This window comes from Homarus americanus, unplaced genomic scaffold (assembly GCF_018991925.1).
Source record: "Homarus americanus isolate GMGI-L3 unplaced genomic scaffold, GMGI_Hamer_2.0 scaffold53377, whole genome shotgun sequence".
Classification (NCBI taxonomy): Eukaryota; Metazoa; Arthropoda; class Malacostraca; order Decapoda; family Nephropidae; genus Homarus; species Homarus americanus.
This window is the reverse complement of record NW_024719124.1, coordinates 454,737-478,397: the sequence shown is the minus strand read 5'-3', so window position 1 is coordinate 478,397 and position 23,661 is coordinate 454,737. Positions and strand designations below refer to the sequence as shown.

General features: G+C 37.7%; 2 long non-coding RNA genes across 2 annotated transcripts; one reads left to right on the top strand and one right to left on the bottom strand.

Moving 5' to 3' along the window:
• The first annotated feature begins 4,346 nt into the window (after window positions 1–4,346).
• Window positions 4,347–9,001, top strand: LOC121859944. Its single transcript, XR_006087785.1, has 5 exons — window positions 4,347–5,101; window positions 5,385–5,456; window positions 5,828–5,988; window positions 6,469–6,584; window positions 8,903–9,001. It is a non-coding gene; the product is annotated as an uncharacterized LOC121859944 (long non-coding RNA).
• A 10,775-nt stretch (window positions 9,002–19,776) lies between these two features.
• On the bottom strand, window positions 19,777–20,861 carry LOC121859942. Its single transcript, XR_006087783.1, has 2 exons — window positions 20,252–20,861; window positions 19,777–20,030 (listed from the first exon to the last, which is right to left on the bottom strand). It is a non-coding gene; the product is annotated as an uncharacterized LOC121859942 (long non-coding RNA).
• Between the last annotated feature and the right edge of the window lie 2,800 nt (window positions 20,862–23,661).

Sequence of the window (23,661 nt, the reverse complement as noted above, 5' to 3'; positions counted from 1 at the left end):
GTGTCCTAAGTCATGTCCCATTGTGTCGGTGAGTGCGTGACATCTCAAACTCTTAGCCCCAGATTCCGTTTTTCCATCCCTGCAAAAATTTTGAATGTGACTTTTATTTTTGTGTTTTTCTAAAATGCAATGCCTGATATATTAATAATATTTAGCTTCGTTTTCCAAGCATTTCATTGTTTATCAATTACTGTGCTACTTTTCTCTTTTATCTACTTGTATGTTATGTTTCACTTCCAGTTAATTGACTTTTATTTGCATAGTTGTGAAGAAGACTGCATAGTACCAAGTTTGAATTTTACACAGTAACAATTGGTACAGTACTTTATCGTCAAATAATATTTTCAATTACTTTCTCGTCACCCGCAAAAATGGACCTGAACCTTTGGACCCTGATGTGAACTTCGATAGAAGTTGGCTGGACACCAAAGTTAACTTTGTACCTGAAGTTAAGTGGACAACCAAAGTGAACTGGACCTGAAGTTAGAATTGGACCTAAAAAGTACTGTATGGTATTTTATTTAACTTGTTCTGGTACTTTGTGAAGATATTAGGAAGGTTCTACAGACATTCCCAGTTTTAGAGGTATTAGCAAAAATTTATTGTAAGAAATCAGACAGAATTTTTCCTATAGACTCACATTATAAAGCAAAAATACTTTTCTACAATAAAAAACCTTCCCAAATTATGTTCAGTCCCCAAAAGCATTGATAGATTTTCTATTAGTAAAATTTGAAATAGTAGATGAAATACTTTTTTATAGACTTCAGTGCATCAGCATAAGGATTGTTTTACTGCTCACCATATCAGCAACAACTAGAGATTGGGGAAGGTCGTCCTTGTATGTACTAGATACTTCATTATAACAAAGAAATCCATTAAGCTATACTAATACTGTACAGTATATTTATCGTGCTGAAAGTTAGAAACCCAAGGCATATGTAAACAGGCTACACTGACTGTCGATTACAATAACACCGAAATATACATAGATGGAAGAGTTTCGAATATCATAACTGAGACAAGACCTCAAAGTGGACATTTCACCACTATGTGGGAGTAACAGGTTTCAGTCATACCGGTTAACAATATACTTACTAGGTATTTGTTGACGTCGTCTGATTTATGAAGAGTGACTAAACAAATAATTACTCAATATTAAATTGAACAGTTGCAGCAATAGACAATTTTCGCCGCCATATATTGGTCTAAATGGGATCTACCAAATATTACTAACTAATAACCAAATGGTATTGGTTTTTAACACCAAAAATAAGATTTGAAAGGAGTTAATAATACAGTTGTTTCCTGGAGCCTAACCCGTGATACTGTGGTAAGATTTAAACAAGCTCGAATCGGCGAGCTATCTCACGTTACTTATACCCTCGTCGTGAGGCCATAGCACCTCTCATCTTATAACCTTCCTGATAATTCCTCGCTCCATTGATATAGATCACAACCGATACGACTGGCACGGCGCGTCGGTGTCCATTTAACCACGTACTCTTAATTCGTAATACTCGATCGAGAGCATGTCCCGGAGATTCACGTCATGGAAAAACATCTATCTCATTCGTGTTCAAGGTCCGTAGATGTGCTTCACCAACATTTCAAAAACAGTTTGTGTAGCATTGCTCAGAAGCGAATCACATCGACCCTTTGGCTACTGATATTTTTGGGGGAGCGACATTTTACTTGATTATAAAGCTTAATATAGGAGCTCCTCTACCCGACAACGAGTCCACGTTCTAGGGTTGATGGCGGTCAAAGTTTAATCCTGGTAAGGATGTACCAGCCCACAGTAGAGGCTATATATACCCAACTGTCCCGGCTCACACCCTTTATGGTCGTCATTTTAGTGTCACGGGTTTATTAAGTATCTGGGAAGTCGAGGAGGCGTCTGGCCACTTACACCCGGACATCACTGATCTCGGGTTGGCATGCGTCGTCAGTAGTACATAGTTTAATGTAGCTTTTATGTTTACAGTAATTAATTTGCTACAATTAATTGAAGAAATAAAAAAAAATCTTGTGAGCAGTAACGTATTATTAATTCTGAAGTTGGCCCAGGTAGAATTTTGCCTACTGGAGACTGCAACTTCACATATAGGTTGTAGGATGAATATCTAACTATTTTTCAGAAAAAAAGGTGCCTCTTATATGCCATAAAATAGGGTAATTGTGTGTTTTATACTAGTTGAGGATAATTGCTGATTAAGCTTTAAAAGGCAAAAACCAATTTTGTTAGGAATAACTTTTCAATTTTGGTGCCCTAACTAGATGGGAACTACTTCTTGTATGACAGAATTTGCTCTGGTTCATTTAAAAAGGCAAAAACCAATTTTGTTAGGAATAACTTTTCAATTTTGGTGCCCTAACTAGATGGGAACTACTTCTTGTATGACAGAATTTGCTCTGGTTCATTTAAGAGTTTGTTCATCTTCTTAAAGGGAAATTGTACCTAAAGTAGGTCAGGTTAGGTTAGGTTTTGAATTATGTTATTGATTAAATGTATTTTTATGATCTGTTTATAGCCAGTCAAAAGTTAGCAAAAGAGTCACAGTACATGGAAGTTATTGCTGAATGGCAGTTATCTCTATACAAGGAATTATTTCAGAAAATTTATCTCGATTCCGGGCTTGTGAACGATTTTCCGAGTTTGAAATTCGGGTGCATTTTCTGGAAAATATAGAGAAAAATTGCGGAAACTCCTCAAATCACTCCGTCCCGGTCCCGGGAATAAATTATCGGGGCATTCCGAGAAATTGCATCTCGTTCCGAGCCATCCCCACGTGCCAGGAGTGTGGTTGGCCCAGCTACTTGGATCCCTTGGTTCACATTCTGCTGCCATTCTAGAAGGTTGTTCCCTCACTAGCTGGTGTTTTTACATACAATTTGTGTTATGCAGTGCTGTATCAGAACAAAATCAGCAAAGAATACTGTGTTCAAGCGGTGTAAAAAATGTAAAAAGTTATTACAGTTACGTATACACACTGTACTGCACATTCAGTAAGAAGGAAACACTGGAGCACCTTAGCTTTTGCCTTTATTCAAGACATCTTCAGGTCATGAGACCTACTAATCCCCCACCCCAACAATGGGTGACCTGATATTGCATGAGCTCAGGTCAGTAACATGACCCACTAATCACCCACCCAACCTCCATCTAAAGTGTAAGATGTCATTACAGTTATGTATTACATTGAGTTGAGTGAACAGTGTCTGCCTATTTAGGTTCAAGACAACAGTATCTGCTGGTGAGTACAGTATATACAGTTTAGTAATAGTATACTGTACATTATTTGGTTTACAGCATTAACAATATTGTAGGTGTACAGTGGTGTTTGTGTAAATAGATACAGCTCGTGTGAGATGCTCTGTTTAAACTCTGAGAAATTTTCCTCTGAAGGGTAACACACAACTCCATTCATATAGAGTTTTTGTTTTTTTTAATATATTTATTTAACCAAACTTTTTGAGAAACTATTCTGGATTATTTGGGTAAAAAAAGTGTAACTTAATTAGAACTGATTTTATTGACTCTGGTGTCAACATTTCTCAAGTTTTTTATATAAATGCTCATGTAGAAATATTTTGTTGAAGGATATCTTATTGGAAATGTTTGAAAGAGAATTTATTCGGAATAATTTTGTTATGAAATTCAACTGTAACCTAATTAAAAGTTTAGAACATGCTGTGAGGTGAGGAGGAAGGGAAAGGGGGAAACGACCATTGGAGGTAAAAGTGACCGCACAGACACCATCCCCCCTGCAAAGTGTTGCTCTCACCCAGTGCTTGTCACAGACGCCTGCCTCACTCATTTTGTCATTCATGTTACAGTATGTTTATTTGTTATACATTAATTAATAAAGATACGGCAGTAGCGGTAATGCGCGTAACGCTCACCGACACGTCAAAGGCTCGAGCTTTGGGCCGGACCCACGAGAAGGGTGTTATCCAGTGTGACCCTCACTACCAAACATCACGGCTTTCCCGGTCCTCGGTTTCCTCCCGTACTAACACCGGATAGAGCGCCCAAACGGCTAGTAAGCCGATAAGTGGTGAAAATGATGTATAAAAAGAAAAATTATGTGCTTCTTAATACCTTTATCTTTCATATAAAATAGTATACCTGTACTCAGTATATTTTTAAGGTAAAAAACAGTCATCAGGAATGCATCTCCATAATGCAATGATACAAAATTAATTTCTCTAACACAATCAGAGCAGATGTTCTGAATAAATGTTTATGCACTTTCTTGCTAGAAGTGTCATTCATCAAAATTACCTTAGCTTTCGTCTTTATTGAAGACATATTCAGGTCGAGACCCAGTTATCCTCTACCCAACAATGGGTAACCTGACATTGTATCAGAAAGTCAGTAATATGAGACCACTAATCCCCCACCCAGAAATATCTCGTCCCCAGAAGTGCTCTGCACCAATTATTCTGGCTAATACAGTACACACATGGGTACATACAATAGGACCGATTTTCTGTGTTTTGTGTAAAGTATAGGTAATAATTACTGTGATCGAGAAGAAAAAATAAGTTTACATTTTCCATTCCCCTCCATGGCACTGTTGCTGACCTTGTTGCTCTCCTCTAACAGGCCTTTGAAATGCAAATTCAAAACTTCGGGCAGACTCGGTCTCAGTTACTGGTGGAGTCTCGCCCACCTTGCTCTTCGGCTATACATTAGGCGAGTATTTTCTGCACAGTACCTCTCCAACTTGGTATTGTACAAAACATTTTTATATAAAGAATTGTTTTTTCTGTATCAGTAAACCGAGTCAGTTTGGTGTGTTTCTCCTTTATGTTACTGATATGCTTGGCTTCAGATGTTATTCAGTACAGTAATGTGTATGAAAAGATGGTGTTATTTATTGTTATTCTATGCAATTCTTTGTCACATCCCATGCGATATATTTTGCTTCTCGTTTTATCCGAATCCGTTTTTGCAGTCACCGTCGATATTCTCTGGCGAGGACGAGTGTATGGCGATGAAGTTCGCGAACAACTTCCCCCAGCTGCCTCACCCTTCTGTCATTAGACTCATTACCATCACAAATAATCAACCCCTGGAACACCAATCACTCAGGTACGCATCACTTGTTTTATAATTTTCAGAATGTAATGTGTTTGTATTTACACTTTCTTGATGGTATTTACACTTATAAAAGCTGGAAAAGAATGTAGGTATATGCAGTAGCAACTGTTACCTACATTGGACTGATAACAATTTTATGTTAATACACTGTTGACAATGAAGAAAGGTGAATTATAATATCCAATAATGCTGTTAGGTTGTTAATGTTGGTTTACTCTTTCTACATTTAATAAATAGTCGTGCTGATTTTTATCATATTTGTTTGTCAACGTAGAGTCTCGCAGGTATGCCGAAGGTGGCCCGTCACCGACCACACTCTCGTCTCCATCCGTGGATCTCGTACCACGTAAGATTCGGCCATTATTCCGTATTTGTACAGTTCATCGTTGTGTATAGATACATAAGAAGTACTTGTTTACTTAAAGTCTCATGTGCAGTATATTCCATTTTGTTTCAATAGACTATTAATGATTGTACAGTAGTTCCACCATGTGTGGTATCCTCTCACTACTGGCCCAGGACACACGTGCATCTAGACACACCTTTGGCTACTCAACACTCTGCTTACCAGTACACCATACAAATAAAATTTGATCAACATGATATTGCATAAGGGCATATGATTGATTGTTAATACCCTATACAATGGTTGTAAAGATGCAGTGCAGTATAATTATTAGATGAAGGCAGCATTCACATTACAAACTGAACCCACAGAACAAGCTGCCTCGGACAACGGCAGCAGGAGCGCGACCCGGGAGATGACTAAAGTCGGAAGGTCGACACGAGGAGCAACTGCCGTGGAACAACCGTAGACTCTATCACCGCCCGCGGTGGCTTCCGGCACGACACGTTCCGTGCGTTCTCTACAGAGACGGGTCGGTACTCACTAAATACTGCTTTCTGATTAAGATAATTGTTGAGAGTAACCTACACCTAGATACTTTTTTTTTATGGATGCTATTTTATGGATCATTAAAGCTCAGTCAATATTTAATTTAACTGGAGGTCACATTATACGTGTATTTGTACCGTACAGTACTTCATTAAGTAAGAATCATAAAACTTGCCTGATGGTTGACTCACAAAACAATGGTGGTGATGATTATGTTCTCGAGCACTTGAGAAGATGGAAGGTCTCAGTACACTATCATAAAGATTAACAGATACTTTGATGACTATACTCTGCTGTATTTATAAGTATTATTTTTGTCTTGTATTGCTTTGTAAAGGACATGGTAGTTGTGGTGGTTCATATGAAAAGTAATCCAGACCTTGTACAGTATCTTTGTATTACTCTAGTGGATATTTCTTAAGTATTTTAAGTACAGTACGGTAACGGACGATTGCGTTTACAGACGATCGCGGGCGAGGGAGACTCCCCAACACCCCGGACGACACTCGCTAGTCACGAAACCGAGGCCTAGGCAGTTGTCACTTCAGCAGAGTTGGGCCTCCTTGTCTGTTTCTAAGGGTAGGTAACACTCGACACATATCAAGTACTGTACTTGAAATAATTTTACTATTAGTAATGTTCACCTACTGCCTCTCCAGGGTGTCGACCGGTCCGGAAAAGCCGGGGAAATTGACAAATAAACGTATAATTTTATACGAATCGAGTTCAACTTCAAAAAAATATTTTGACAGCAATCTTTCTATAAATTAATGATGTATATAATAGGTAAATAATTCAAGTTTTAAGGCCAAATTCCAGTAAATAGTCGACTCCAATGACTGAATTGTTTGTGTACCAACAGTATCATATTTCATGTTAGTGATCAAATAACCAGATATTACAGGATATATCTACTAATTCTGCAATTATTGTTCTTATAAATAATGTATTTTATTTAATTGGATTATTCCACATATTTATCACGAGTGTGATTTTGTCGGATTTCCGGCTTTTTTTGGAACGTACGGGTCGACCCGCATGAATTGCGTAAGTCTGAGGAGAAAAATTTTGAGGGACGGGTCAAGGTCTTTGTCGACGTTCATCACTAGGCCTAATAATCATCCTGATACTAGCTGGTTAAATAAGAAATGTCCCAATAGTATATACATATTAGTGAAAAGTTATAATTTTGTTGTTATACATACATAATTAATGTACCTGGAAAAATCAGGGAATTTTGTGGCTAGTAGACACCTTGCTCTCCCTCCTACCCCCAATTACCTCTCCATCACTCCACCTAACTAGCACCTACTACCTCTTCCTCCCTCCGTCCACCTACCACCTCCCCCTCTCTCCACATACCACTTCTCCCTCCCTCCCACCACCTACTACCTCTCCCTCCCTCCCACCACCTACCACCTCTCCCTCCCTCCCACCACCTACCACCTCTTGTTCCTTCCACTTGTGTTTTATTAGTTTATTTACGAGCTTTTATAGTATATGATGGTCACCTTACTAATATTGTAACATTTTCTGTGATTACAATTACACTACACACACTTAGTTAAAGTGACCAGTTATTAGTGTTGATGTTAATGGTATAAATATTAGATAAGTTTATTGGAGTTTCCTATAAAAATATCTGACTATAATTATAAAGTATGACTGTCAAGGCTGTTATAAGGGTTTATAAGTTTCATATATCTCAAGTACACGAACAAATAATTTGCTAATTACACCATAGTCGCTCAATGCAAAGCTTATTGAAATGCGCACGGCGAATGTATTTGGCACGAGAATAAATGTGCTGACATACAGAATATACTACTCTTGGGCATATACCTTTCCAATTACTAAAGTTAGGTCCTTTTTTGGATGGTTTGGGACCAAGTGGGCATCGGTAGGAAGTATTGGGGAAGGTGACATCGATTAATGGGTAGACCGTCACAAAGCCGCCCGAGAGGCTCCCGGCTACGAGTCGATTTCCCTGAGGTTTTCCGGACCGACGCGCGACGGGGTTTACGTTGCAGAGATTAAGAAATGGCATATCCCGGTTCAACTACAGACCACGATTAAAGGGACACTTAGGCCGAGAGCTAAGATTCCGTGCCCACTGACTTAGTATGTGGTTCCTCTGCTGTACATTTTGGAGTAACAAAACTACTTAGTTCCAGTCACGTCTTTGGCGTGGGTGGATGTGTTCCTGCTAACTGTTTTAGGCAACTGAATGCTTGGTACAGCAGATTTGGGGACTCATTGTAGGGTAGACTTGTCATACAGTCCACAGTGTTTGCATTAGTATTATATAGTGGTCAGTAGTTAGCACGTAGATTCGGATGTGGGATTTGGTTTAAGGCTACTTGCAGTTGTCTTTGAGGGTATAGTCTGAAAGACCATTTGAGGAAATCTCTTGTTGGAATTGATCACTAGTTGTCCTGTTTTAGGGTGTGTTGGAGCTTGACATAATGATGTTCCTCAATAGATTATTATTAGGTATTTGACGTCTGTTCATAAGGGCCACTCGACCCCTCTCCCACGTCGAGGGCATGCTTCGTATCGGTAACCCGTTAAAAATACACAGGAAATACTATTATATAGATAACGGTAGAGTAATTTCAAATATTCTGCTCAGATGTGGGAGGGAGCTTGAACCTGTATGTAGTTTTTGTTAATTTTGTTTTACACTTGTACATATAGAAAGTGCCAAATAAATCAAAATAAATAATTATTGTTATATATATTGTTTTAAGTATTAATGATTTTCCAATGGAAAGTGTGTGTGTGGCAAATGTATACTGTACATAGAAAGTACACAGATATTTTAGTTAGTTCCCAAGGGATCATCTACATGCCTAACTGACTTTGTATAATTTTTAACAACAATTTGTTCCTTCCAGTTATGGGTCAGAGTCACCATATACAAGTTAGAAACATCATTTTTGTGTGGACCAGTGACACGATAGACCCCGGTTAAGGACATCACTTGAACTATGGGAGGTATGTTTAAGAATCTTTGATAACTCTGTATTGTAATATGTTTGTGAGTTTTTGTCGGTGTACGGTATATACGTAATGGTTCTTTGAAGATTAGGAATGTCTATGGGGTGTGCCTTAGTGTCTTTGTATGAAGTTTGTAGAGGAAGTTGAAAGTTTTAAAGGGAGATTGGAGATTATTAAGCTGTAAATCGTTTCCGAGCGGGTGGCGGACTCGTGTCGTTTACCGTAGCCATTAATGTCGATATTGATGAAATATTAAAGGAAGTGTCGATTGGTTACAAAGAGGGAATAAGACAGGAATTGACGAGTAAATGCGTAGAACGTAAAGATAACGAGGGAGAAATTAAAAGGCTACTCATAATAAGATTTTGGTGGTGTTGCTCGTTGAAATGGAGGTGAAAATGTGGAGACTGAAGAGGGATTGATATTACAAGTGTTATATTGAGAGTACTTGACTTAACATGGAGATATAAAAGTGAAAGTGTGATATATCTGGTATACTGTACAAGGGTTGGATACAATATGAAAAGTAGTATTAAAAATGGGAGTTAAAGAATGTAGTAGTTTGTAATGGAGGATAAAGTCTATATATTTATCTCATATTTTTTCTACTGCATTGCAAGTAGGTGTTAGAGTATCTTGACTATAGGTCAATTTTGTGTTATAAAGGAGTGAAGATTCTCCCTGTTGTGGGGCTGTTTATGATCATATTGTGTTGCGTGGGTCATTGGTGTAAACTAGCTACTGCCCTACAGACTCCGGATGCAACGGTCGGCGTTGCACGGCCATTCCCGCCAGTTTGTCGTCGACGAGGTCTTTCGGACATAACACATCTCTGCGAGCGAGAACCGAGCTCCGGGGCATCTTGCAGTCGTTTGCCATAATTGTACATATTTGTCGGCGGTCATTGTGGAAATGTAGGCGAGCTGTTTTGGGGATAAGAAAGGGCAGTTGTCAGTGATGTTTGCTCTCTGCACATTGTAACGTGCGGTTCTTTGATTTGGACCATTAGGAATCTCCACGGTCAGAACGGCCGTCGACTGCATCGCACGCTACGCCGTGCCGTCGTCCCCGTCTGTCGATTCGGGCACGACGGAATGAGACGAGTCGACGGTATTTAGTTACGGCAGAGGGGCTTTTGTTGCGGGTAGCACCGACGTGGAACGGGGGCATAGGTGTACGGTGCCAGCAGCTGTCCCATTGATTACTGTATTGTAGTTACAAATGGCACTTTACACATAGCGCAGTCACGAAATAATACACTCTCGTTTTATGACGCAGCAAAAAATGAGTTCGGTAACCCCGTAACGGGTAGTCGACGGCGGCCGGGAGGCGCACATTGGCAGCGCATCTTAATTTGTTGCAAAGCTATTGGGAGATTGGTGTGTTAGGTGGGTTTTTTATAGGATCTTGTGAATATCATTAAACATGGTAAGTGATATTTATTTGGCTTCAGTTGCTATAAGATGAACAACAACTGCCAAATGAACTCCAATTTAGTTATCATTGTTTATAATTTTAATAATTTGGCTAGTTATTTTCAAAGTTATCACCGAGGCGAGTATTTGGCGGCGACAATTATCCGGGGAGAACAAACGGCTTCATTTGACTCGAAGAAACACTAAAGCTCATCTTTGATATGATGTATGAGATTTATGTGTAGAGTGGTTATTTTGAGAGGCCTGCAGTCTCTTTTCAGTATTTTACCTGTTGTCAGTAAAGTGGCAATAATAGTTGCAGTTTGATACAGTTAATCCAGCATATTTAGTGTTTATTATATTTCCCAAAGGTTTATCAGTTTCCCGTTGTTCACACGAAGCAGCTCTGTTGTCACACTCGGCGCATTCTCGACATAATGCCCCTCGGTCTCCCGGCTCTTGCACGTCATCGGTACGCTTATTGTTTTTATGTCAGAAAATACAGAGCTTGCTTTAAACTAATCACTGGGTTCATGTTTTATATTAGTTTGGAAATAAGACGAAAAATGTTGGTAAATGAAATATTTAGTATGTGTGCCGAGGTTATTGGCAGCGAATAATAAATGAATCATTTATCCTTATGTACAGTACTGATATTTTAAGACTAATTGTAAGCCTGTACATACATTCTGCATACAAATAATCAGTTAAAAGTGAGGCTAAAATGGGGTTTTGGCTGGTATTTGTTTTTAATTTGTTTATTCTATAGTTAAATGTTATATATACACCTTGGTAACAGTCATATTCAGTTTAAATATGATCAATTTGTATAAAAAATGGTTGTGGAAAGGTGACCAGTCTATAATGGGGATGGAAAATTTAATTAGGATTTTATACATGGAGCTATTTAGTGGTTGTTGTAGCATCCCATAGGACCCAGGTTTACATTTTTATTGGGAGGAGGGTTTGTTTTCCTTGATGTCATTGGCGATAATAGCCAAGGCCCGTCTCGAGTAGCTGTACCCTTCGTGAAGCTGTTTTGTAATGTATGACATAATGTTTAGTGTGTAGGTCGTATTTTTTGCATTTATCGGCCCGAACGTCCGGAATATCTTGCCGAGCACTTGGTTGAATATTTTGGTTTTGATGCAGTTGTTTGGTAAGTGAAGTGGAGTGTACCTATCAAGTTTTTATATTGTTGGTAAATGCAGGCGTGTTTTATCTGGCACATTGGACACAGTGGCTCGTTCAGGTTATTGGTTGTCTGGAGTTAAAAGTAGCGTGATGAAGTTGTCGTGCGTTCGTTCTGCTATTTCGGCATCACGAAGTGTAGTGACCCTCCTGTCAAATCATCTTTTCCTCGTCCTCCAATCTGAAGGCATCTTCCATTCTTTTTGTTTAGTTGCTTCTTTGTCTTCATCATTGTAGAGTTTAATGTCATTGTGGGTTTTGTTTACATTATTTTGGTGTGGTTTATTATTAATAAAAGTCTGTAAGTGTTTGCAGAATTGTTTAGTATTTTTTTAGGTGGCAAGGAAGTTCTGCATCGGTTAGCCACATCATACACACAGGTGGAGGATCATTTTTTCTTCTAGTTTAGTTTGATTTGCTATAAGGTCATTTTATAGGCGATACAGTCGATTGGGTATTCGCCAGATACTGTATGCTGTCACATCGGTACCTGTGTGCAGCAGAAGTAATTTGTGTGACATTTTATTGTGTGATAGTTTGTTGATTGTAGTGGTTATGCTTGTGTGTTTTTGGATGGCAAGGTTTATGGATGTGTTCCTGTGTGGTGAAAGGTGTGTGTGCAGGTATAGAAAGGAATGAAGATAGATAGCTGAGTTGGTTTCCAAGGATTTTCTATAATTTGTATATATTTTTACAGTAATTTGTTTGTTGTTTCAGTTATGGGTCCAGAGACATCAATGGAGACATTCTACAGCTGGTGTTTATGGCCTTTGACTTCCTTTGGACGAAGATACTCGTCAACACGGGGCGAATGCTCCTCATGGCGGGATGAATATACTTCTCAACACTGGGCGAAGATACTTTTTAGGCAGGGCGAAGATACTACTCAACACTGGGCGAAGATACTTCTCCAAAGGCGGAGACGAAAGATACTACTCAAGGCGGAGACGAATACTACTCAAGGCAGAGGCGAAGAATGCGACTCAACACTGGAGCGAAGATACTCCTCCACTTGCTTGGGCGAAGATACTCCTCCACGGGACAGAGGCCTCCTCCACACAGGACGAAGATAGATAGTTGTTAACATATGTTGGAGAGGTTGTAGAAGATCTCTATCATTATTGTATTGTGACTGGTTTGTGATGCACATGTCATCTGTCTAGAGTTAGAATGTTGTAATGATGATGTTAATTTGTTTAGGTCTAAAATTTATCCATGTTTTGTTTGTGTTAGTTTTAGTGTAGAGTAATTGTAAATATAATTTTAGCACTATTGTTTTTCCATACTGACGAAGTGAAGATGGAGGATGATTTGGAAGTTGATACATATTGACAGTGAATTTATCCAAGACGATGTCTGCGATCACTAGGCGTTTGCAACATTTTGCTGGCAAGATTAGAATTGTAGACATGTTGGAAATAGATTGTAGCATTTTCAATTATATTCGATTGGGAACTTTGGCATTCACGTCATTTGTGCGGGTTAAAATGTTTTGCAAAAGTGGAAATATCGATCGGAGCGGCGATAAACCGTAAAGTACTATAGGCGGCAAATTGTTCATACGGCTTTCGATATCCCGTTTCATAGTTTTGTAGTGTGTGCCAAACTCAAAAGCACCGCGGGAGTCGCTCCTACCGTAATTGTCGGACGAAAAGGTCACGCGAAGCGGGGGTTAAGGGGACGGCCGTTTACGGGGCGTGCGGATATCCGGGCAAGTCGGTCGCGTTTGATAATTTGACGTGTTATTTAGAAAGTGTCGGAGTTTAAGAATAAGTATCATTGTTTACTTTATCAATTGTACAAAATATTTGGTAAATGATCAGCTATACTGCAGAGTGAAGTTTATTGTATACTTTGGTGTTTATGCGAGTATAGTGCACGAATTGAAACAGTTTATTTAGTCAGAAAAACACAGATACCGAGTGAATAATAATAACAATATTAACATGGCTGAGCCAGTTGAGAACCTGAGCTCTCTTTTAGGCACCTGATATATACTATACATTTATCTCGAGGAAGTATTATGTAACATTTAGTATCATCTGGAATAGTACAATAGCTTGGTGGCAATAAGAACATCTCATAATGTTACCACGGTTATCACTTCAATATTTATTAATTTTATTTATTTATTTATTTATTTATTTGGTTTTTAGTTTATTTATGTAATTTTTTTTTTATATTTACATATATTACAGTGGAATTGAAAAACATCAGTCTAATGGGGGAGCAGTACAACATGGGTTGTACAGTAATAAGGTTGAACAAGAGGACAGAGCTGTCAGGTTTATGTTAAGTTGGCAATTATGTTTATTGCAATGGTAATTACTTATCCATTTACATGATAATTTCTGACAAAATTGTTTTGACGGTACAGTAAAAGCAGGTACTGTAAATATAGTAGGTGTTACAAGAAATATTAATACATAGACTTTATATATTTTTTAAGAGACGATTTAAAGGAAGGGAGCGTAGTCTGTACTCGGATGGGTGGGGTTAAGTTTTTCCACATTTTCACACTGTGATATTTTATGGAGGTCTGGGACTGAGAGGAGTGCATGGGGGTGGTCTTAGTAGCTGTGGGTGCCTTAAGTCGTATCTCCGATTATTCCGGAACCGGAAATAATTATTGTCAAGCGAGTGATTGATAGATTCGTAAACAAAGAAGGCACAGCAGTAGGTGTTAATATCTTTGAATTTTAAAATTTTCAATATAGCAAATTTCTCGTTTGTGTGATCCTGTTTTTTTCAAGTAGGTCATTGTCCGTACAAGTCTCTTTTGTGCAGTAACTGGAGATTGTGTTTTTGAAGAGTCAGAGGCTGGCCCCCCCATATTGTGTGAAAGTGTAGTATCAGGTGTTGGTAAACAAGATCATGGATTTCTTTCATTGCCGTGAGAGCGAGCGACTGTCGAGTGTGATACACGATACCGCACCGTTTATTGACTACTGTGAATGGCTCGTATGCGGTCTGTCCGGTTAAGTTTCTCGTCGACAATAACTCCGAGGAATTTAGTATTTCCTTCTCATTTGAGGATTGTATTATCAAGGTACAGGGGGTCCAAGTCTTGGGGGGTAAGTTTTTCCTTCTGCGAAAGATCGTGTAGTGGGTTTTCTCAAGATTTAAGGTCAGTTTATTACGTATTATTCGGGTCCCGACTTTAGTTAATTCAGGGTTCGTAGTTGTCGTCGAGGAATGGAGGTCCGAGTTGCTGGCATTGAGATTACTATCATCTGCAAATAAGTTGTATTTTAGGAGTGAGCTGGCGTGGACTATATCGTTTATGTACAACAAAAAATAGTACCGGACTGAGAATGGAACCTTGGGGGACTCCATACAAGATTGGCGATGAGTCAGATTGGTGGTTATTATAGCAGATATACTGTATCGTGTTGAACAGATATGAGGTAAACCAATTGTGGGACAGGCCCCTAATGGCATAATGTTCAAGCTTTGAAAGGAGGATGGTTTGGTCGACAGTGTCTAAGGCTTTAGAGAGGTCCAAGAATATTCTGACTGTCATCAAAGGAATTTAAGATGTCATCAGTATAGGATAGCAGAGCACTCTCAGTCGACTGTCTAGCTCTAAATCCAAACTGTAAAGATGTTATTGGCATTGCAGAAGGAATTTAGTGTATTACATGCTAGCTTTTCCAGTATCTCACTCAAGGCTGGGAGGACTGATATGGGGCTGTAATTCTTGAAGAGACCCTTGTTCCCAGTTGTTTTTGATATGCTGGGTGAACTTTAGCAATTTTCAGTTTATCAGGAAAGACACCACTAGTGAAGGAGGAGTTACAAATGTGTAGGAGAACAGGTAGTAATAAGTGGGCTACTTTCTTAATGATGCTCATTGGTATATTGTCTTCGCCTGCTGCTGCATCTTTGGACATTTTTATGATGGCCAGTAATTCATCTGCTGTGACAGGGGATAAGAACAGCTCATTTTGCTGTCTGTTTTGCAGGTCGGCTCTAAATTCCTCGTGGTGATCGGGGATGCTCTCTGTAAGATTTTTGCCAACATTAATAAAATATTCATGGAAGCAGTTGGCAATGGGGGGAGGGTTCCGTTACAACCGAAACATCCATCACAAAAGCCGAGTGGGGGGCCGAAGGCCGAGCTTTCCCGTTCCGAATACAATTTATGACATTCCAGGTCGTCTTACCGTCGCCTTATGCCGACTGGAGCTCATTTGTATAATAGTTACGTCTGGCATTTCTAACCGCTCGAGTTACTCTATTTCTGATACTTCGGGAAGCATCGCGGAAAGTTATGGGTCTTTTTGCAAATTTCCTTTGGAGTTTGTGTTTTTCTTTTATCATTATCTTAATTTTGCTTGTGATATAGGGTTTGGAAATGTATATAGTTTTCACCGACTTAGTTTTGAGTGGGAAGCATTTATCAAAGCAAGCACCGAAGATGCAAGAGAAGTTACGGCCGTTCACGTCAGGGTCGTCGAAGGCAGAGACGAGATCCCGGTTAGCATTCATTAGGTCGTTTTCAAAAAGGAGCACGTTGTCGGTGCGGTAGTCTCTGTATTGGATTGAGACTCCACTAGACGTTTCAGGTCTTGTGGCTGTTTTATACATGGCAAAAACTGGGAAGTGATCTGAGATATTGTTATAAATAATTCCACTATAAATGTTTGAATGAGGTTTGAAAATGTTTGGCGTGAAATAGTTTATAAGTGGATATCGTCATTGGCAATGCGTGATATAATCTTAAGTTAATGTCGAGTTGTAGGTAATGTTTACGAGTTTTATAAAGGGACTAAGTTGTGTGGATTTTTCTTTTGTAAATGTATTCCAAGTTAATTTTGAATTATTTGTGGAGTTGCAATTTTGTTGTTGTAGGTATTGAATAAGTTGTGTTGATATGTGTTTGTGAGATATATTGTAAGTTCAATTTGAGTTAATTGTGGACCTATACAGTAATTGTTTTGTCGGGGTCGAATAATGTGTGCGGATATTTCGTGGGTAAATATATCGCACGGGAGCGAACGCGGAGTTAATTGCGGACTCGTAATTGTCGAGGCGGAATAAGTCGCGTGGGGATTTTTGTGTGAGATATATTGTTAATGTCGATTCATTTGTGGAGTTAGATTGTTTTGGTGTTTGTTTGTTGTAATGTTGATGTTGAATAAGTTGTGAGATATATTGTAAGTTAATGTTGAGTCATGTGTGGAGTTTGAATGTATTTATTGTAGGTAATGTTGTGTGTATAATTCTCTGTTAAATATATTGCAAGTTGATGAGGTCGATGAGCAAATAAGTTGTGCATAGTTTTCTTTGGTAAATTTTTCATAAGAAAGTTTCAATGTGTAAAAAAAGAGAGTTTTAAGGTAATGTAGTTAGTTGTTGATTGTTTGAGAAATATATTGTAAGTTAATGTTGAGTCATTTGAATTTATTTGTTGTTGACTTTGGTAAAGTGAATAAGTTGTGTTGATATGTCTGTGTTAAATATATTGGAAGGTAATCTTGAATGACTTGTAACATTTTAGTTGTATAGGTTGATAAAGGAAATAAGTTGTGTAGATTGTGTGTTTAAATATAATATTATATAATTGAAATGTGAATAATTTATGGACTTGAAATAATTGATAAACTTTGTGGACTTTGAATATTTGTTATGTTTTGTTGAGTTGTAAAATGTTGTGGATTTGGAACAAATAGAATAGTTGTCATCCTTTGTGGACTTGGAAATTGTTTTAATGTATGTGGTTTTTGAATAGTTGTTGCCTTAAATTGACTTACTTATAATTTGTATAACTTGTGTGGACTTAGAATATGTGTATCCTATGTTGAGTGTGAATATTATTTATCCTTTGTGGACTTGGAATTATTTCTATCTTGTTGACTTAGAATATTGTTCAATGTATGTGAATATAGGAAAATGTTCTTCTTTTTTGAATGTAGAAATGTTTTTTTATCCTGTGTGGAATTTTAATATTTCTTCATGTGTGTGGATGTAGAAAATTTGTTGTGGTTTGTGGACTTTGAATAATTTCATCTATGTGGACTTGTAATATTTATATTTTGTGTTGACTTTGAAAGTTTTTCATCAAATGTGGACGTAGAATAATTTGTAATCTTGTTTACTTTGTATGTGTTATCCTGTGTGGATTTGGAATATGTATATGTTGTTGACTTAGTACATGTGTTATCCTGTGGACTTTGAATATTTTCAATGTATGTGGACTTGTAATAATTCGTATATTGTGAACTACGTATATTTCTTATATCCTGTGTGGACTTTGAATATTTTCCTCCTATGTGAACTGAGACTCTTTATTGCTGTATGTGGATGTCGACTATTTCTTATGTTTTGTGGACAGAATATTTTCTATGTTGTGTGGAGTTTGAATATTTGTTCGTGTGTGTGGACGTAGAATATTTCTTGGCCCTTTGTGGACTTGTAATAAGTTGTATCTTGTTGACTTGGTATGTGTTATCCTGTGTGGACTTAGAAAATTTTGTGGATTTAAAATATTTGTCAATGAATGTGGACTTTGAATAATGTGTATATTGTGAAGTTAGTATATTTGTTATATCTTGTGTGGACTTTGAATATTGTTTGATCCTTTGAATATTTGTTGCTCTTTGTGGACTTTGAATAGTTTCTATGTTGTTGAACTAGTATAGTACGTCTTATCCTGTGTGGACATAGAATATTTTTATCCTTTGTTGACTTCGTACATGTCTTATCATGTGGACCTAGAATATTTTGTATATTGTGAACTTAGTATATATTCTGTGTGGACTTTGAGTATTTTCATCCTATGTGAACTTAGAATATTTCTTGTCTTATGTGGACTTGGAATATTTATCATCATTTGTGGACTTGGAATAATTTCTATATTATTGACTTGGTATGTCTTATCCTGTGTGGTGTTTGGAAATTTTGTGGACATAAAATATTTGTCAATGAATGTGGACTTAGAATATTTTCCGATGCTTTGTTTACTTCGAATAATGTCTCTTATTATGTGAACTTAGTATAAGTTCTATCTTGTTGACTTGGTATATTTCTTATCGTGTGGACTTGGAATAATTTTATCCTATGTAGACTTAATGTTTTATCCTGTGTGGACTTGAATTGGAATATTTATATCTTGTTGGCTTGGTATTTTGTTGTCATGCTTGTGGACTTACAATATTTTTTCCATGCGTGTGGACTTATAATATTTCTTCCATGCTTGTGGTGTTAGAATATTTCTTTCATGCTTGTGGTTAGAATATTTCTGCCATGCTTGTGGACTTTGATTTTTTTTTTCTTTTGTGAACATAGAATGTTTTCATCATGTGTATGGATATAGAATAAAAGGAAGCATAATATCAACATCTTTATTTTTCACAAGTTATCCCATTTTGGACATAGAATATTTTTGTAATGTGTATGGACATAGAATAGAAGTAAACATAATGCCAAGTTCTTTATTTTTCCTAAGTTACAAATTAGCCCATTTTGGACTTAGAAAAAATCCGAGGGGTGTTTGTCAAAACCGGTTATCTTAATAAGATAGGCCCCGGCCCACATACCATACCTTTCCTTTTATAAGTGTTTGTGAACCAAAAAAACCAAATTTTCGAATTGAAAAGGGGGACTTGTTCTAAATGGTTTTTATGCTATGTTGTAATATAATTTACTCGCAAGGCTCCGCAACAATAACGTAAGTGTTTACATTATGTCGTGGATTGCCAAGACACAGATATCGTGTCACAGAGCAGTGCTCTGCCTTGCAAGCAAGCATATTACAACAACAAAGAACAAGTCCCCCAATTCAATTCGAAAACTCAGTTTTCTCGGTTCACATACCAACACCACATGTGTTCCCGTGTACCTACAACACCACGTGTGTTCCCGTGTGCCTGCAAGTAAAAGGAAAAAAACACCACATGTGTTCCCGTGTACCTGCAAGTAAAGAGAAAAAGAGCATTACATTTCGGTAAAATAATTACATTTCACACAAAACACCAATATATTTCAATCCAATATAATACTTCCCACAAAATACCATTACATGTCAATCAAATACATTACTTCACACAAAACAACACTTTACATTACCCGCTATGTTCACGGCGATCCTGGAATCCTTCCTTCTTCTACTGCACCCACTCTATTTCACATCTCACTCGATAAAGGACAAGCAAAACTCTATCTTCTCAAATACACCTATATTTCATATACTCTACAATGCTCTGCTGAGCACAAACAATACTATAAGACGCAATCCAGGGTAACAGAGGCGCTCGTCAACAACAGCTGGCCATCACACCCACTTGGCCATTACAAACCTCTTGCACGATCCAACCGCATTCACCTGAAAAAAAATAGGAATTTTCTTTTACATTACTTTTTCAACATAACATTTTCTCTTCTCGCCAAAAACTCAATTTAACGCACATAACTTCACCTTTACTCCATTTAACGCAGAAAAATTCACCTTTACTTCACGTAATGCAAAGAACTTCGCCTTTACTACATTCAACAAACACTTCACCTTTACTCTATTTAATACAGAACTTCGGCTTTACTGTTTTACCTCGGATAACTTCTTTAATGCAGACAAATTCGCCTTTGCTTCTTAACGCAGAGAACTTCACCTTTACTACATTCAACTCTTAAAAACTTCACCTTTACTCCATTTAACGCAGAAAAATTCACCTTTACTTCACGTAATGCAAAGAACTTCGCCTTTACTACATTCAACTCCGAAAACTTCTCCTTTACTCTAATGCAAACAACTTCTTTAATCCTCACAACAGAAAACTTCGACTTTACTACATTTAACTCAAAAGAAGTTCTGCTTTACTCCATTTCACGCACACAACTTGGCCTTTACTCCATTTAACTCGGAAAACTTCCCCTTTAATGCAGACAAATTCGCCATTACTGCATTTACCTGGAAACACTTCTTTACTCTATTTAAAGCAGACAACTTCGCCTTTACGACATTTAACTCGGAAAACTTCGCCACCTTTAATGCAGAAAAATTCGCCTTTACTTCATTTAATGCAAACGACGACTCCTTTACTCCGTTTAACGCAGAGAACTTAGTCATTAATACATGTAACTCACAACACTTCTCCTTTACTCCATTTAATGCACAGAACTTCGCCTTTACTACATTTAACTCATAATCAATTATCCTTTGCTCCATTTAACCAGGAAAAATTCTCCTTTACTCCATTTAAGACATTGAACTTCACCTATACATTTACCTCGGAATAAATTATCCTTTACTCCATTTTTACTCCATTTAACGCACACAACTTCTCCTGTACTCCATTTAATGTACAGAATTTGGCCTTTACTTCATTAAATCTAGAGAACTTCACCTATACATTTACCTCGGAATAAATTATCCTTTACTCCATTTAACGCACACAACTTCTCCTATACTCCATTTAATGCACAAAACTCCTCCTTTACTCCATTTAACACATTCAACTTCGCCTTTACTACATTTAACTCGGAATAAATTATCCTTTACTCCATTTAATGCAGAAAGCTTCGCCTTTACTACATTAAAATCTAAAAACTTCTTGACTCCAAAAAATGCACAGAACTTAGCCGGCACTACATTTAACTCAAAAAAACTTCTTTACTCAATTTAACGCACACAACTTCTCCTCTACTCCATTTAATGCACAAAAATTCGCCTTTACTCCATTTCATGTACAAAAATTCGCCTTTACTCCATTCAACAAACCACTTCGCCTTTATTATATTTAACTCTGAAAACTTCTCCTTTACTTCATTTAACGCACACAACTTCACCTTTACTACGTTTAACACACAAAACGACTCCATTTACCACAAACAACTTCACCTTTGCTCAATTTAAACATCATCAATTCGCCTTTACTCATTTTAAAGCACAAAACATCGCTTTTAATGCGCATAACTTCGCCTTTCCTTACTCACCACATCTTGCCCATTCCAATCAACTACACCACTGCTTTATTACCAACCTAAAACACATGCTTTCACTCCCAAATTCCCACTCCCACGTCATCGCTCCTACTTATAGCCAAATCTACCCACTCAAATTACACAAAACTACTTCACCCCGAGCCCACCACACTTTCTTCAACTTCTCTTGTCTCTGCTCCACGCCTACGTCTGGTTCAGATCACACGTCTCTAATCCCTGCTCACTCCACCAGTCACTGACCACGCTTCTCCCACATTTTCTCCTAACAACTCCGCCACAATCTCCATTCTCCGTGCCGTGCCGTGCCACACTACTCTACCCATGCCAACTATCCAAGGCCAACTATCCCAGGCTTCCCCTCCAGTCCTAATAATTACTCCTCCGCCAATGCCCACCTCCACTCTTCCCACTCAAACTACAATTTACTAAACTTTCTTTCCCAATTCTATTCAAATACTCAAATTCGAAAAACACTACTGTGCAATTCTACTAAATACTGTGCAATTACAATACATATACCCATCTTCAAAATACACAAACTTTCTCTCTACACTTACCTTTTTAATATACACACTTCCTCCATTTCCTATCCACTTTTTCACCCACGCCCTAACACTACCGGCTTCACATTCCATTCAAAATTCGCTTCACGAATTCCCAAATACACTCAATTACTATTTCATTCTGCTAAACCACTCCTGCCTAAAACGACAAATATACACTTGCAACGTATACCCCACACAATCTTCCCATTTCACTTTCCTATAGCCTAAACAAACCTACCAAAAATCTACACAAAACTACCCTAACACCTACCCCATCCAAACTAACGTCCATCAACGATATACATACATCGCTTCCCCCCCCACCAATATTTAGTCCATCTACAACAATCACCTTACTTCTCGGCACTCGACAATTATTTATTTAAACTTACTAACCAACATACAATTCTCTTTATTTACACTAATTACCCATACTTAACAACCCTCCAATTATTCATTTTAAAACTCAATTACACTCTGCCTCTACCCGAACTTGCCTCAATCAAACTTCTTATTAACATACACTATCAATACCATTTCAATCGCACAAAAACACACTTACATACAAACAAACCGGCAGTCCATTACCTTCACTTTCCTCCAAATACATTTTCATTACATTTCACACAAACCGATTACTTTACACATGGATTCACAATATAAACATTCCACCAGAACACTTCTCCGACACCCACCGATAAAACGGGCTTCAACTGTACAACATTTTATTTACCTTCTTCATAAAACTTACATTCAATTTCACCAATCCATTTCCCTCTTTAATTAACACATTTCATATATATAAATAACTAACTAGGTTATCATATCGTACTGCCACTTCATATATCTCTAATTACGTTATGCGTCTTCTCGCCTACCAACAAACAGCCTCGGGAACACAACCAATACAAACACGGAGACCCCATCATTATTCAACTTTTACATAATTAAACTCCATTATGCAAACGCCACTTATTTAACTTTACTCCTAAATTTACTCTTCTTTAATAGATACAGTCAACCATTTACTCCCCACACATTATCCATTCAAGTCACAAATACGCCTCTCCGGAACACTTCCTTCCTTCCTTCGTCGTCTTCCTCCAAACCTCTGAAATAACAAACATAATTTATTTACAATTCAACACAATTATTATTACTAGACACTAAAAATTTTTACACACTTCAGACAATAACTTACGCAATTGCTCTTAAAACTCACTACAAACATCAGCCACCTTCCTCCCCCGTAAACTATTCAATATCCCACTTCCAGTCTCTCCTACACAACTTTTCATAACTCATTTTCTTTACATAATACCACCATTTACAACTACAGGAATACCCACCGAAATTAATACACATTATCAACGTCCTTATGAAACACGCCCAACGCTCCACACTTAACTATTTTTACTCACATACTATCTCTTAACACGACTAACAAAACAAATTACACTTTTGCCCTATTGCTAACTTTAACGTAACACTACAACCAACAAACATCTTTACGTCCTTCATCCAAACTTCACCATTTACAATACACAACTTTCTTTTACATTA